The following is a 15,801-nucleotide window of genomic DNA, read 5'->3' as shown; positions in this document are numbered from 1 at the left end:
AGCTATTCTCAAGAGCTGCAGGGACAATGGGGCGGGCTCCTACCAACGGACTCCCCTGCTGGTTCTCCCAGATCTGGCACGCAGAACCTTGCAGCTGCGCAGGGCCCTGAGACCACTGCTTTCTGCTCTACGAGACAAGGATATCCCATACAGATGGGGGTACCCTTTTCAGCTGTCAGCAAGGAAAAATGGGAAAATGGCAACTCTCAATGGCCTGGGGGATCTCCCAAATTTTTTGGGGACTTTTGAGCTGCCCATGATTAATCTACTGGACTGGCCAACACCGAAAACGCCGACACCCCTTCCACCTAGAGAGCGGTGGAATCAAGTTCAAACTAAGAGAGGCAGAAGATCCCCACAGTCTGGCTATCGCTGATGTGACTTGTGCTGCCAAGTCTGGATGAAGTAGTTGAAAAGGGGGAGCAGGGTCATCCCCTTATTTTTTCTGCAATATGCTCACCGATGTTGTCCTTATACATGTTGTTCGTCTCTCCAACAGAGATATAATACTTAATGCATATGTCTTCTTCTGTTTATTGACAGCTCATATTGTCTCACAATTTAGTTCCAATCATTACTTGAGCTCTTACCTTCAAAATGCTATATTTACTGATTAATATTTCGTTATATAATGATCTATTAGTCTCTGTGTTCCATAAAGTTTCAAGTTGGGGTGTTTCGGGCCCTCCCATCCACAAGATACCTGGGTGGGAGGAGTTATGGATACCCCATAAATTGTGCACTTGCCCGGGGGGCGGGGGTTTCCAACCTATTGCTGGAGGCTTCTCTAACCTCTCTTAGGGTTGCAGCGTTTTGCTGTACTTGACAAGAGTCAATATAGTTGTTTGAGAATTCTTGAACTAACCCGCAGGTTAACATTCTTCTTCTTTTGTTAACCCCTACTTTATCTACTTTCACTACTTTCATTTTTCTTCTCTGTCCTCTTTACCCTATTACTAAACATCCTTTTTACCATGGTGTCATATACAGTGCCTACAAGTAGTATTCAACCCCCTGCAGATTTAGCAGGTTTACACATTCGGAATTAACTTGGCATTGTGAAATTTGGACTGTAGATCAGCCTGGAAGTGTGAAATGCACTGCAGCAAAAAAGAATGTTATTTCTTTTTTTTTTTTTTTTTTTTTTAAATTGTGAAAAGTTTATTCAGAGGGTCATTTATTATTCAACCCCTCAGACCACAAGAATTCTGTTTGGTTCCCCTAAAGTATTAAGAAGTATTTCAGGCACAAATAACAATGAGCTTCACGTGTTTGGATTATCTCTTTTTCCAGCCTTTTCTGACTAATTAAGAACCTCCCCAAACTTGTGAACAGCACTCATACTTGGTCAACATGGGAAAGACAAAGGAGCATTCCAAGGCCATCAGAGACAAGATCGTGGAGGGTCACAAGGCTGGCAAGGGGTACAAAACCCTTTCCAAGGAGTTGGGCCTACCTGTCTCCACTGTTGGGAGCATCATCCGGAAGTGGAAGGCTTATGGAACTACTGTTAGCCTTCCACGGCCTGGACAGCCTTTGAAAGTTTCCACCTGTGCTGAGGCCAGGCTTGTCCGAAGGGTCAAGGCTAACCCAAGGACAACAAGGAAGGAGCTCCGGGAAGATCTCATGGCAGTGGGGACATTGGTTTCAGTCAATACCATAAGTAACGTACTCCACCGCAATGGTCTCCGTTCCAGACGAGCCCGTAAGGTACCTTTACTTTCAAAGCGTCATGTCAAGGCTCGTCTACAGTTTGCTCATGATCACTTGGAGGACTCTGAGACAGACTGGTTCAAGGTTCTCTGGTCTGATGAGACCAAGATCGAGATCTTTGGTGCCAACCACACATATGACGTTTGGAGACTGGATGGCACTGCATACGACCCCAAGACTACCATCCCTACAGTCAAGCATGGTGGTGGCAGCATCATGCTGTGGGGCTGTTTCTCAGCCAAGGGACCTGGCCATCTGGTCCGCATCCATGGGAAGATGGATAGCACGGCCTACCTGGAGATTTTGGCCAAGAACCTCTGCTCCTCCATCAAGGATCTTAAGATGGGTCGTCATTTCATCTTCCAACAAGACAACGACCCAAAGCACACAGCCAAGAAAATCAAGGCCTGGTTCAAGAGGGAAAAAATCAAAGTGTTGCAGTGGCCTAGTCAGTCTCCTGACCTTAACCCAATTGAAAACTTGTGGAAGGAGCTCAAGATTAAAGTCCACATGAGACACCCAAAGAACCTAGATCTGTATGGAGGAGTGGGCCAAGATAACTCCAGAGACCTGTGCCGGCCTGATCAGGTCTTATAAAAGACGATTATTAGCTGTAATTGCAAACAAGGGTTATTCCACAAAATATTAAACCTAGGGGTTGAATAATAATTGACCCACACTTTTATGTTGAAAATTTATTAAAATTTAACTGAGCAACATAACTTGTTGGTTTGTAAGATTTATGCATCTGTTAATAAATCCTGCTCTTGTTTGAAGTTTGCAGGCTCTAACTTATTTGCATCTTATCAAACCTGCTAAATCTGCAGGGGGTAGAATACTAATTGTAGGCACTGTATAACCTTCTGCACGCATAACAGTAAAGCTGGGTTCACACATAGCGACAGCGACAACGACATCGCTGTTACGTCACCATTTTCTGTGACGTAACAGCAACCTTGTAAGTCGCTGTTATGATCGCTGCTTAGCTGTCAAACACAGCGACGCAGCAGCGATCATAACGTCACTACATGTGCAGAGAGCAGGGAGCCGCGCACACTGCTTAGCGCTGGCTCCTTGCTCTCCTAGCTACAGTACACATCGGGTTAATTAACCCGATGTGTACTGCAGCTACATGTCACAGTGCAGAGAGCAGGGAGCCGCGCACACTGCTTAGCGCTGGCTCCTTGCTCTCCTAGCTACAGTACACATAGGGTTAATTACCCGATGCGTACTGCAGCTACATGTGCACAGAGCAGGAGCTGGCACTAACAGCAAGAGCGGCGGAGACTGGTAACGAAGGTAAATATCGGGTAACCAGGGAAAGGTCTTCCCTTGGTTACCCGATGTTTACCGTGGTTACAGCTTTCCGCAGCTGCCAGACGCCGGCTCCTGCTCCCTGCTCGCTTCATTTCGTCGCTCTCTCGCTGTCACACACAGCGATGTATGCTTCACAGCGGGAGAGCGACGACGAAAAAATGAAACAGGACATTCAGCAACGAGCAACGACCTCACAGCAGGGGCCAGCTCGTTGCTGGATGGCACACACAGCGACAGCAAATGGTGACGTAGCAGCAGCGTCGTCGTTGTCGTCGTCGCTGTGTGTGACACCACCTTAAGGGCTTAAACAAACCGGAAAAAAGGAGCCAAATCTTGTACCATTTTCATAAACAAAATGTTAAAATTATGTTACAGGAGACACACTTCAGATCAGGTGGTGTTCCCAGTTGTAAAACAAAAAACTATCCAACATGGTTCCATTGCCCCCATCCGAGCCTTAAGGCATGTGGGGTCTCGGTGGTTTTTCATCGGTCCTTTCAACCTGAAGTAGTTGATTCTTGCTTCGGCTTGGATGGACGCTATCTTTTACTTAAGATATCTTTTTTGGGCAGTATTTATACCATTGCTAATGTTTGTTTTTCCTAACCAGGGACAGGTGGCGTACGCTTTGGAGGTATTTGGGAAACTCTCAGAATTCGCTGGTGGTTCCCGTATTATCCTTGGTGGGGACTTCAACATGATTCTGGACCCAACAGTGGACTCGTCTTCGGGTAGGTCAGCTGTCCCTCACTCTGCGATACGTAGACTTAAATAGGAGTTGGTGTCTCTTAGACTGGTAGATCTTTGGGGGATCTTGCACCCCTGAGTTAGGGACTATAGCTTCCATTCACTGGCACATAATAGTTACACGAGAATAGACTATTTATTTCCCATGATCTTTTGGACAATAGTCCAAAATGTTCATTGGATACCTTTTTGTGGTCAGATCATGCGCCAGTTTATGGAGAGGTGTGAATGATAGATAGAGGCGGTTCGGGATATACCTGGAGACTTAATGACAACTTACTGAAAAATGAAGCGTGTTTAGAAGAGATTCACACAGCAATTACAAACTTTGGGGCTGACCATGCAATGGACCCGACAACTGACCCAATAAAGTGGGAAGCCCTGAAGTGTGTAATTTGAGGCATCTGTATCTCCCATGGTTCCAGACTCAAGAGGGAAAGAGCGATGGAATTAAAGGAATTACTATTACAACTGGGTCTGAAAGAAACTAAATAAAAACACACCAAACGACGTCCTCAAAGCAGAGATATCTACTTTGCGCCACTAAATTTTATCGATTTTAGACCAAAAATCCTTATGCTCTAGTGATTGAGCTTGGAAAAATTTCTTTGAATTTGGAGACAAAACTGGAAGACTGCTGGCCCGGACCCTACATCCCAGACAGGCACAGCCTCCGATCCTTACCCTTAACACAAAGTCGGGGACCCAGATCCATTCCACATCAGACATCCTAGATGAATTTAAGAAATATTATACATCTCTGTATAACATACCATCACAAAGATGATGCTGTAAATTTCGACCAGGACACGCGAGATTACATACAAGAAAATAATCCAGGGAGGTTGGGTGCGGAGGAGGCAGAGGAGTTGGAAGCTGACTTTACGGAATCGGAACTTAAAGAAGTTATCAATGCTCTCAAAGTGGAAAGTGGGGAAGAGTCCAGGTCCAGATGGCCTCACTCCCCGGTTTTATAAACTATGTGGTGAGACATGTGGATCTCTGATGCTGAAAGCTTTTAATTCTATATCTAAAACATGTGGCTTTCCTAAACAATCTCTCCAAGCCCAGATAGCGGTTATTCCCAAGCCGGGGAGGGACCCCTTAGTATGTGCCAACTACAGACCAATATCGCTTATTAACATCGATGTTAAACTATACTCCAAAATGATTGCACTTCGCTTACACCCACATATCCCAAAATTAATTCATAAAGATCAGGTGGGCTTTGTTCCCGGGAGGGAGGCGCGAGACAACACCATTAGAACCACATCTTTGATTTTCTGGGCTGGAAAGCAAAAAATCCCTGCTTGCTTTTTAACGGTAGATGCTGAAAAAGCATTCGATAGGGTTCGTTGGGGTTTCCTTGATGCCTCCCTTCAGGGGATAGGGATTCGTCCTCGGTTGAGAAATTGGATAATGGCACTATACCAAACTCCCACAGCTCAGGCGAGCATAAATGGGCGCCTGTCCAACCCACTTGAGATTTGGAACGGCACCAGGCAGGGGTGCCCATTGTCCCCATATTTATACATCATAGTGATGGAGTTTTTAGCAAACGCTATTAGGAGGAATCCTTCAATCAGTGGAATACAAGTGGGTCCCTGTTCCCATAAGATAACTGTGTTTGCAGACGATTTACTGCTCTATGTACTCAACCAAGGATAAGCCTGCCAGCTGTTTTGGTGGAATTTGAGAAATTTGGTAGATTGTGCAATTTTAAGGTCAACCTCCAGAAAACGGAGATATTGAACGTTTCACTCTCCTCTGAAGAAGAGAGAGCACTTAAATCTTCCTTCCCATTTAAATAGAGTAGCAGTTTTATTAAATATCTAGGGATTAAAATACCAGCAGACCCCCAAAACATATATGATCTAAACTTTACAAACCTTTTACAATCCATCCAGAGGGACCTCACAAATTGGCACAACCTTCCAATCTCTTGGTTTGGTAGAATTAACACTATAAAAATGGATATTTTACCCAGAGTTTTATATTTATTTCAGACCATCCCGTACAATTTGGGAGAGCCTTTCTTCCTTAAATTAAGAAGGATGATACGGCACTTTGCCTGGCACGGTACCAAATCTCGTTTGAAAACATTCTCTAGTAACACGCTCACGGTGGGAAGGAGGGACGGAACTACCTGACTTTAAAGCTTACCATGCAGCGGCAGTAGGAAATTGTATTCTAGACCTATTACACAATAAAGAGAATAAACTATGGGTAGAAATGGAACATACTTTGGCTCCAGCTAGTGCATTGGGGATTTTTTGGTTGTCTCCGGGTGATCATTTATCAAATATAGAACTGACCCCATTCCTCCTCTCCCTAATTGGCACATGGCGCACTATCAATAGGAGATACGGCTTGACCAAAAATCCGGGACCCCTGACGCCTCTGGTGGGTAACCCTCAGTTCCCCTGTTGGAAGCATGAGCTACACCCCAGTCTTATCTCGGTTTACACAATGGGAATTCCCCATGTTAGGGATGTAGTGTCCTCCACAGCTTGTAGAACATTGAACTCCCTACTGGGAGATAGAAGGACGGAACCGGGACACTGGTTTCTTTATCTTCAACTCCGTAGCTACGTGGACTCTCTGACACCGGGGTCCAGATCTGATGAGGAAATGACCCACTTTGAAAGGCTATGTATTGCTCAGGAGACACCAACTCATGTTATTTCTACAATCTATAAAACGGTGTCACTACAGAGTGGGGGAGGAGGCCTGCCCGGATACGTAGACCAGTGGCATAGAGTTGGGTCGGGTCTTTCCTGAAAAAACCTGGAACAAAACTTTCACCTTAACACACAAATTAACAGTATCCAGTAGGATACAAGAACTAAATTATAAAATTTTATCTAGATCAGGGGTCTCAAACTCGGCTGGGTCTATGGGCCGTACAGAGGAAAAAAAATAATTTGGGGGGGCCGCATTCTTTGCAGGACAAAGTAACATTTTTATTGGTACCATATATATATATTTATTTTTACACACCTTGGGATCACTGATTTTGAACATTTTCACTTGTTCATTATAGCAAACGTGCACATTCTTTGTTTAAATATAAACATATTTTTTTTTTTACATTTTATTCCTTTCTTGTAACTCTTACAATTAGCACTATATAGAAATTTTGACCAATATCTTTTAGTAATTTTCCCCATATTGTTGTAATGTGCCCATCTTTGTCCCCTTGTAGTATTGTGCCCCATCCCACAGTAATGTGCCCATCCGTGTCCCCTTGTAGTATACCCCATCCTAGTCCCCATCCCACAGTAATGTGCTCATCCTTGTCCCCATCCTAAAGTAATGTTCCCCATCCTTGTCCCCATTTTGTAGTAATGTGTTCATCTTTGTCCCCATGTTATAGTAATGTGTTCATCCTTGTCCCCATCCTATAGTAATGTCCCCAATCTATAGTAATGTTCCCCATCCTTGTCCCCTTGTAGCAATGTCCCCATCCTATAGTACTGTCCCCATTCTATAGTAATGTGCCCATCCTTTAGTAATGTGCCAACCTTGTCCCCACCCTATAGTAATATCCCCAGCATTATCCCTATTCTATAGTAATGTTTTCCATCCTTGTCCCCTTGTAGTAATATCCCTATCCTACAGTAATGTGCCCACCTTGTCCCCATCCTGTAGTAATGTCCCCATCCTATAGTCATGCGCCCATCCTAGTCCCCATCCATAGTACTGTGCCCACCTTGTCCCCATCCAATAGTATTGTGCCCATCCTTGTAATGTTCCAATCCTATAGTAATGTCCCCAGCCTTATCCCCATCTCATAGTAATGTGCGCACTTTGTCCCCATCCTGTAGTAATGGCTCAGCAGCTCCCCTCACCTTCCACAGACGCTGGAGTGAAGCTGAGGGGGAGTGATCTCCTGCCCCAGATCCACAGTGATTGGAGAGATTGGTCACAAGGCCGGTCTCTCCAATCAGAGCTGGGGGCGGGTGAAACACAGGTCACCCAGCTCCAGCCAATGATCAGGGCTACAGCTGCACTGATCTTGGCTGGATTTCAATGTTTCAACGATTTTCAATGGCTGAAACATTAGTGGCTGTGATTGGCTGAGCGGCGTTCGTCAGCCAATCACCGCCTCCGTAGGTCCGGGGAGGAGACACCACCCCTCCTGAGGTCCCCTCCTCCCCGAATCTAAGGTATTTGCAGCGATCGCAGCCAACGGGGCCGCGATTTCACCATATGACGTACTGGGTATCTCATGGGTCCTTAAGTACCAGGGAGCCATAACGTACCCAGTACATCATACAGTAGGTCGCTAAGGGGTTAACGTCCAACACACACACACACACCATTCTTCTCACCTGTCCCGCGCTCCCTCCGCTGCCTCATCTCTGCTTCATGCGGCCCCCAGGCCCGTGCCCCTGTTACTATCGCGGCCGGAGCAGTGTCACTGTCAGTGATTTATGTGAGATGATTGTATTGCCGGCGCGAGAGCGGAGCGCCAGCAACACATTCATCTGACATAAAGTGCAGACAGTGGCTGCGGCCCCTTCACCTGCCGCGATAGTGAACAGAGGCACGGGTCTGGGGGCCGCACGAACTACCCTGAGGGGCCGCATGCGGCCCGTGGGCCGCGTGTTTGAGACCCCTGATCTAGATGGTATAGGACGCCAGACAAACTCCACAGGATTTTCCCAGAGGTTGCAGACGAGTGTTGGAGGTGTCGGGGATCACCGGGGACAATGCTACACGTTTGGTGGACATGCACAGTAGTTAGAAAACTGTGGGACGAAATTTTCTCCCTATATAACCATCTTACGCACTTGGAAGTGATCCCTACACCAGAGATAGCATTACTCTCCATGTTTAATGGATCAGTCACCAAAATACGTAAAGATCTCCTATCATACTTCGTAACTCGTTATGAGTTGAAGAGAGTAGATTGGGTTGAAGCATTAGATAGTCTGCGTCGTATGGAGGAGCTGAGGGCATCTGATACAAACTCAACTCAGACTTGGTTCACAATCTGGTACCCCTGGATTGAATTTAGAGAATCTCAAGAATTTCAGATCTGGCTGACACAAGGTGTTTTAGAATACAAGGTGCATACGATGGGTGGCCATGTGACCAAGGTGAATAGTGGGGTGACATCATGGTAATACTTTTCTCCTATCTTCTTTTTCCTCTCTTTATCTTCCCTTCATGCTTTATGTCTTACTTCTCTCAATTTCTTTTTATTTAATTTTTTCTTGTACTCTACCTTCAGGAAATCCTAGAGTGGGAGTTCCTGAAACTATTTCTTATAGTTTAGTGGTATAAGCTAATCACATTTGTTACAGTTTATGAAAAACAATTAATATGAGAGGTTCCCCTTTTTTCCTTTTGTGTGTTAAAAAATGACGCTTTCATAGGTTTTCGGTGATCAGTATAACACCAATTGGATCCTAATGAGACTCTGGAAACCTTTATTACCTATATTCAGAGGATGCCATAAGCGTTAAAACTAATTGTTGGACTGCCTCATATACTAAACTTACTTTATAAGAATTGTAACTGTGAATTGAAAATTATACCTCTTGTACCCGTGTTTTGATACAAATATAATAACAATAATAAAGATATATTAAACATAAAATATGGAGGCCAATTCCTGTTGCCACTCTTGCAATGATGGAAGGATCGTTGTCCGCCAGTGCCTAGGGATCACCGAGCGGGCTGCTGTTAGACAAAATCTAAACAGATCTCCCTTTTGTGTTTTAATAGAGCCAGGCAACATGGACAGCAACGAGATCTGTGGTGATGGTGTCACCAATTCTCCAGTAATATTGGTGTATGTCTGAAACACCTCCAACCAGAAGGGCTTGATCAGCGAACACTCCCACGAAATATGTAGCATTGTCCCGGGGACCCCCCCCACACCGCCAACACAACTCTGACACAGAGGGAAAGATCTTATGTAGCTTCACTGGATATTGGTACATTCTGTATAGAATTTTGTAGTTCTTTTCTTTTGCATAACCAGCTGTAGACATCTGGGTAAACAGGTAAGCTTTCTGCTTATCCTCCTCAGTAAAAGTAGTGCCCAGTTCTGTCTCCCAGTTAGACATGAAGTTTGGGGCTGCCTGACTCAATAATTTGTAGATGGGTGAAATTAAATGAGATGGTGGGGATTTTTGCAAAAACAAACCCTCAAACGGGGTCGGAGAAATGTCAGGTATGTGTTTCCAATGTCTCAGTTGATTACAAACAAAGGAGTATAGTTGTCTATACTCAATCCATGACTGCAAGCGCGGGGGGTCCAGGCCCTGCATATCTCCGAAAGACATAATATCATTCCCTTTTAAAGCATGATATACCCTAAAATCATCTTCCACCTTCCAGCGCAGAAAGGAGGAACGTGTGAATCCCGAGGAAAATTCCGGGTTGGAAAAAATCGGGATGAGCAGAAGCGGAGGACCAGTCAAGGAGCCCCTCTGTTTCACCCGATCTGACACTTTAAGCATGGCCTTGATTAGAAAGTCAGCTGTAGGTAACTTCACCCCCTCACGTGACTCCAACCATGGCAGATACCTCGTGGGCACCGGCGCTCCCCCCTGTTCCAGCACGACCCATTTATCTATCGCTTTCATTGGGGGGCAAAGGACCATGGGTGTATGCTGCTGTGACTAGGAGGCTGACACTAAGTGAACATAAAAAGAGTTAGCTCCTCCCTGGCAGTGTACACCCCGAGCCGGAGGCGGAACTATGCCAGTTTTTTGCTTAGTGTCGTAGGAGGCTGATGTGGGCCCATATCTCTGTGGGCCAACCTCAGCCTAGGCTATTCCTTTTTTCCGTTTTTTTCATCCTATACGGCGCCGCTCAGCATTCTCATCTTTTTTACGTTTTTTATCTCTTCTGCAGGGTTGAAGGCCCTGCATCAGAGAGTACCCTCGCCTGCTCTTTCCCTACAGGGTATCGTCCCCAGGGTTCCTTGAGGCTCGAGACGCCAGCCCCTATCCCCCTCCTGCCCCATGGTACCACTCCAGGGGCTGCTTGGGGTCCCACACGTTTATTGTTTATGGGCTCACTCCCCGTCGACCCCTATGGTACCGTCCCAAGGGGTGTTTCGGGTGGAGACGGCGAGGAAGCTCTTCACTGGATGATCAGACTCAAGATCCTCAACAGGTACGTCAGAACCCGAAGATTTCGCATGGAGTCCCTCCGATCGGTGATTGCCTCCATGGAGGTCGGCGAATTCCTCGCCTCTCTGGACATACAGGACGCATATCTGCATATCCCGATTGCACACCAGCACCAAAAATTCCTACGCTTTGCCGTAGCACACGATCATTATCAGTTCACTGCCCTACAGTTTGGTCTTGCGTCTGCACCTCGAGTGTTCACGAAAGTCATGGCTGCTGCCATGTTGATCCTACACTCCAGAGGTGTTTTGGTAATTCCATACCTGGACGACTTACTGATCAAAGGGTCCTCTTTCAACGACTGTCATCTAAGTGTCCAGGTCACCATCGACACTCTATCCCATCTCGGTTGGCTCATCAATCGGAAGAAGTCCTCGTTGACCCCGGCTCGCCGGATTATCTTCCTAGGCATGGAGTTCGATACCATCCAAGGACGCGTGTTCTTTCCACAGGAAAAGTTTGTCTCCCTCCGGAAGGACGTCCAGACCCTCCACCACTCCAGAGCAGTGTCCATACGATTTGGTATGAGGGCCCTCGGCCGAATGGTGGCGGCAATAGAGGCGGTTCCGTTTGCCCGCTTCCACCTTCGCCCCCTTCAGCTATCACTGCTGCACAATTGGGACAAGTCTCTATTCACCTTGGATCGCAAGATACATTTGTCCCCGGAAGTCCGCCACTCGCTGCGCTGGTGGACCAACAGCCAGAATCTCGTCAAAGGAACGTCGTTCTTACCAGTGCACTGGAAGACAGTCACCACTGATGCCAGCCTTCTGGGCTGGGGAGCGGTCTTCCATCAACACACGGCTCACGGTCAGTGGTCCTACCAGGAAAGCCGGCTCCCGATCAATGTTTTGAAGATCAGAGCGGTCCTACGAGCCCTGCAAGCCTTTCAGCGCCTTCTCCAGAGGTCTCCAATCAGGATACAATCGGACAACGCCACGGCGGTGGCATACATCAATCATCAGGGCGGCACGAGGAGCGTCATGGCGATGAGAGAGGTGAAGAGGATCATACAGTGGACAGAGGCTCACCACGCCAGGATCTCCGTGGTACATATCCCCGGCGTGGAAAACTGGGCGGCTGACTACCTCAGCAGACTGGCTCTGGCGTCGGGCGAATGGTCTCTCAACAGAGAGGTTTTCGAGCAGATTTGCCACAGGTGGGGGACTCCGGATGTGGACCTGATGGCCTCGCCGTTCAACAATCAAGTCCCACAGTTCATATCCCGCTACCACGACCAGCAGACGCTAGGAGTCGACGCCCTCATTCTTCCGTGGAATCAGTTCAGACTACCGTTCATCTTTCCGCCGCTGCCACTGATCCCAAGAGTCCTCAAAAAAATCAAGGCAGAGGGCATTGCGGTGATTCTCATCGCCCCAGAATGGCCCAGGCGAGCATGGTTCGCAGAACTCGCACAGCTCGTCACAGAAACCCCATGGCGGCTTCCGGATCGGCCGGACCTGCTGTCTCAGGGTCCGCTCTTCCATCAAAATTCAGGGGTTCTTAATTTGACGGCATGGCTCTTGAATCCTGGCTGTTAGCCCAGTCAGGATTTGCTCCAGGAGTGATTGACTATGATTACGGCTCGAAAGCCTTCATCTTCAAAGATCTACTACCGCACCTGGAAGGCCTTTTTTCAGTGGTGCGAGGTCAACGGCAATCTCTCCCCACTAGTTCTGTCACTACCGACGCTTATAGCGTTCCTTCAGGCAGGGTTGCAAGCGGGTCTCTCACTGGCAACCATCAAGGGGCAGGTTTCGGCTTTGTCTGTTCTTTTCCAAAGAAATCTAGCATCACATCCGTAGGTCAAGACGTTCATCCAAGGAGTCGCTCATCTGAATCCGCCCTATCGGGCTCCGCTAGAACCATAGGATCTTAATCTGGTTTTAGGATCCCTCCAACTGGCTCCATTTGAACCACTCAAAGAATCTTCATTCTCACACTTATCCTGGAAAGTGGTCTTTTTGGTGGCGGTCACTTCAATCAGGAGAACGTCTGAACTGGCAGCTCTTTCGTGCCGTTCACCTTTTCTTGTTTTTCACCAGGACAAGGTTGTCCTGCGCCCGTCTCCGGAGTTCCTGCCAAAGGTGGTCTCTCCTTTTCACCTGAATGAGGAGATCGTGCTTCCATCTTTTTGTCCGGCACCCATTCGCTCCTTGAAAAGGTCACTACACACTCTGGACTTAGTGCGAGCGCTCAGGACTTACGTCTCGAGAACTGTGCCTTTCTGGAAATCAGACAACCTGTTCGTCCTGCCTTCTGGTTCCAAGAAGGGCATGCCGGCGTCCAAGGCTACCATTGCCAGATGGATCAGGTCAGCCATTTTGGAATCCTACCGAATCAGGGACAAGTCCCCTCCGAGGGGAGTAAGAGCCCATTCCACCCGTGCAGTTGGGGCGTCTTGGGCAATCAGGCACCAGGCTTCAGCCGAGCAATTCTGCAAAGCCGCAACGTGGTCCAGTCTTCATGCCTTCACCAGGTTTTACAAGGTCCACACCCAGGCATCAGCAGATGCCTGCCTTGGGAGAAAGGTGTTGCAGACGGCCGTCGCACACTTCTAAAAAGGTAGTAAACATTTGTACAGAGCTTTCCTACAGAATTTGTGTGTTTGTTTTGGATCTGTAGGACGGCTTATGTACCCACCCAGGGACTGCTTTTGGACGTCCCATGGTCCTGTGTCCCCCAATGAAAGCGATAGAGAAAGAAGGATTTTTGTGTCCTCACCGTAAAATCTCTTTCTCTGAGTCTTCATTGGGGGACACAGCACCCACCCTGTTTGGATTGTGAGGTCTTCATTTACCGGATGTTTCCCGATGTTGTTTGCGGGTCACCTTTGTTTCCATCCGGCTATTATATATATACGTGCCCATAAGGCACTGTGTTTTTCACCACACATTTTTCTCTTGTATTACATTGTTTCGTTATGGTTGTTCAGGTCTCTCCTACTACTGCTTTTGCACTAAACTGGCATAGTTCCGCCTCCGGCTCGGCGTGTACACTGCCAGGGAGGAGCTAACTCTTTTTATGTTCACTTAGTGTCAGCCTCCTAGTCACAGCAGCATACACCCATGGTCCTGTGTCCCCCCAATGAAGACTCAGAGAAAGAGATTTTACGGTGAGTACACAAAAATCCTTATTTTTTATGTGTAGCCGAAAAGTGCAAGTCGAACATACGCAGCAAAAGAGCGGCCTGATGGTATCTACGAAGATCTGGCAATCCAGCCCCTCCCCTACTAATGGATCTGGTTAAGATCTGATAACTTACCCTCGCCCTAGAGTGGCACCATACAAATTTGATTAATGCCGATTTAAGTGTGCGGAAAAAGCTCGCCGGTGGCAAAATATGGACCACTTGAAAGACGTACAGGAACCGTGGTAGCACATCCATTTTGAACAAGTTAATACGTCCGAACCACGAAATAGGTTTTTTGTGATATGATAGGAGGTCTTTAAGTGTTCGTGTCAACAGGGTGTGATAATTCAGAGAATACAGGAGTGTGAGATCAGCAGGGATCTGTATACCTAAATATGTGATTGCTTTGGGTTGCCACCGAAACAAGAAATTTTGTTTAGCTAATGACACCTCAGCGGGCCTCATGGTAACATTCAGAGCTTCCGTTTTTTAATAATTTTCTTTAAAGTTGCTCAAGTCTCCAAATTTCTCAAACTCCATCAACAAGGAGGGCAGAGTGATGTGAGGCTGAGAAATCTAAATCAATAAGTCGTCAGCGTACAGGGAGGTCTTATACATCCTACCTTCCACTTGCAGACCGTGTACGCAGGGATTCCTCCTTATGGCATTGGCCAGATGCTCCATCACTAACACGTATAACAATGGGGAGAGAGGGCACCCTTGTCTCGTACCAATCCTTATAGCGATGGGCCGGGACAACGCTACATTGGCCTTGATCCGTGCTGAGGGACACGTATACAATGCCAATATTTTTTGTAGAAAGCGGGGGCCCAGGCCAATCTTTTTCAACGCCGCACGAAGGAAATCCCAGTGTACACGGTCGAAAGCCTTCTCGGAGTCCACCGACAGAAGGCCCGAAGATGTGGAGGAGGAGATTGCATTTGCCATAAGTAATAACTTCTTATTTACATTATCTCGGGCCTCTCTGCCCTGTACAAAGGCGACTTGGTCTGAATTAATAATTGCAGGGAGAAGGAGAGCCAATCTATTAGCCAGTGTTTTGGAAAACAACTTCACGTCCCGTCCACGTTTAATAAAGAAATCGGCCTATAATTAGAGACCATAGATGGATCCTTCCCCGGTTTCGGTAGTACTGTAATATACGCCTCCAGGGACTGCGCTGCAAATGGAGATGTGTCAGAAACTGAATTAAAGACCTTCGTGAGAAATGGCGTTATTAATTCTCTAAATGTGTTGTAAAATGCTGGGGAAAACCCATCTGGGCCAGGGCTCTTACCGACTGGAGTATTTTTGATCACCACACCAATCTCCTCTTCTGTAAACTGCTCTTCCAATTGAGAGACCTCCTCATTCCCCAGCAGCGTACACGCAGTTTCTGAAACATACTCATCAATTCGCTCTGACAAATTACTCGGCTCCATGTCTGCCAAGCGGCCCCTAATGTTATAGAGGTCTGAATAAAATGTACGCATTTCCTCCAGAATCTCCACCGGGTTACTCGTGTCCGAACCGCCCCGCGGCTGTAAGCGTGAGATAAACGACTAATTATTACGGGGATGAAGAAGGCGCGATAGGGGCCTGCCGCATTTGTCGTGTCGTGAGTGTTGGTTTAGAAAGCGTTTGTAGTGATTTCGGTATCCGAGGTATTTCTTGTTAAGAAGTGACCTAAGATCTTCTCTACATTTAGTAAGGTCCGCCAGGACCCCTGCCGATCTG

The 15,801-nt window shown here is 47.0% G+C and overlaps 1 protein-coding gene across 7 annotated transcripts in view; it reads left to right on the top strand.

Annotated features, from left to right (window-relative positions):
- Positions 1–15,801, top strand: part of CTNND2 (catenin delta 2) — a 3,073,686-nt gene that overhangs the window by 101,575 nt on the left and 2,956,310 nt on the right. Inside the window, exon 2 of one of the 7 annotated variants that reach the window (XM_075314964.1) lies at positions 3,641–3,761. The exons of the other annotated variants lie outside the window; for them this stretch is intronic. The gene's annotated coding sequence lies outside the window, so the exon portion shown is untranslated. The remainder of the gene's footprint in view (positions 1–3,640; positions 3,762–15,801) is intronic. 7 annotated transcript variants of the gene reach the window in all.

This window comes from Anomaloglossus baeobatrachus, chromosome 6 (genome assembly GCF_048569485.1).
Source record: "Anomaloglossus baeobatrachus isolate aAnoBae1 chromosome 6, aAnoBae1.hap1, whole genome shotgun sequence".
NCBI classification, from domain to species: Eukaryota; Metazoa; Chordata; class Amphibia; order Anura; family Aromobatidae; genus Anomaloglossus; species Anomaloglossus baeobatrachus.
The sequence above is the reverse complement of the archived record's forward strand: the minus strand, read 5'-3'. Positions and strand labels throughout refer to the sequence as shown.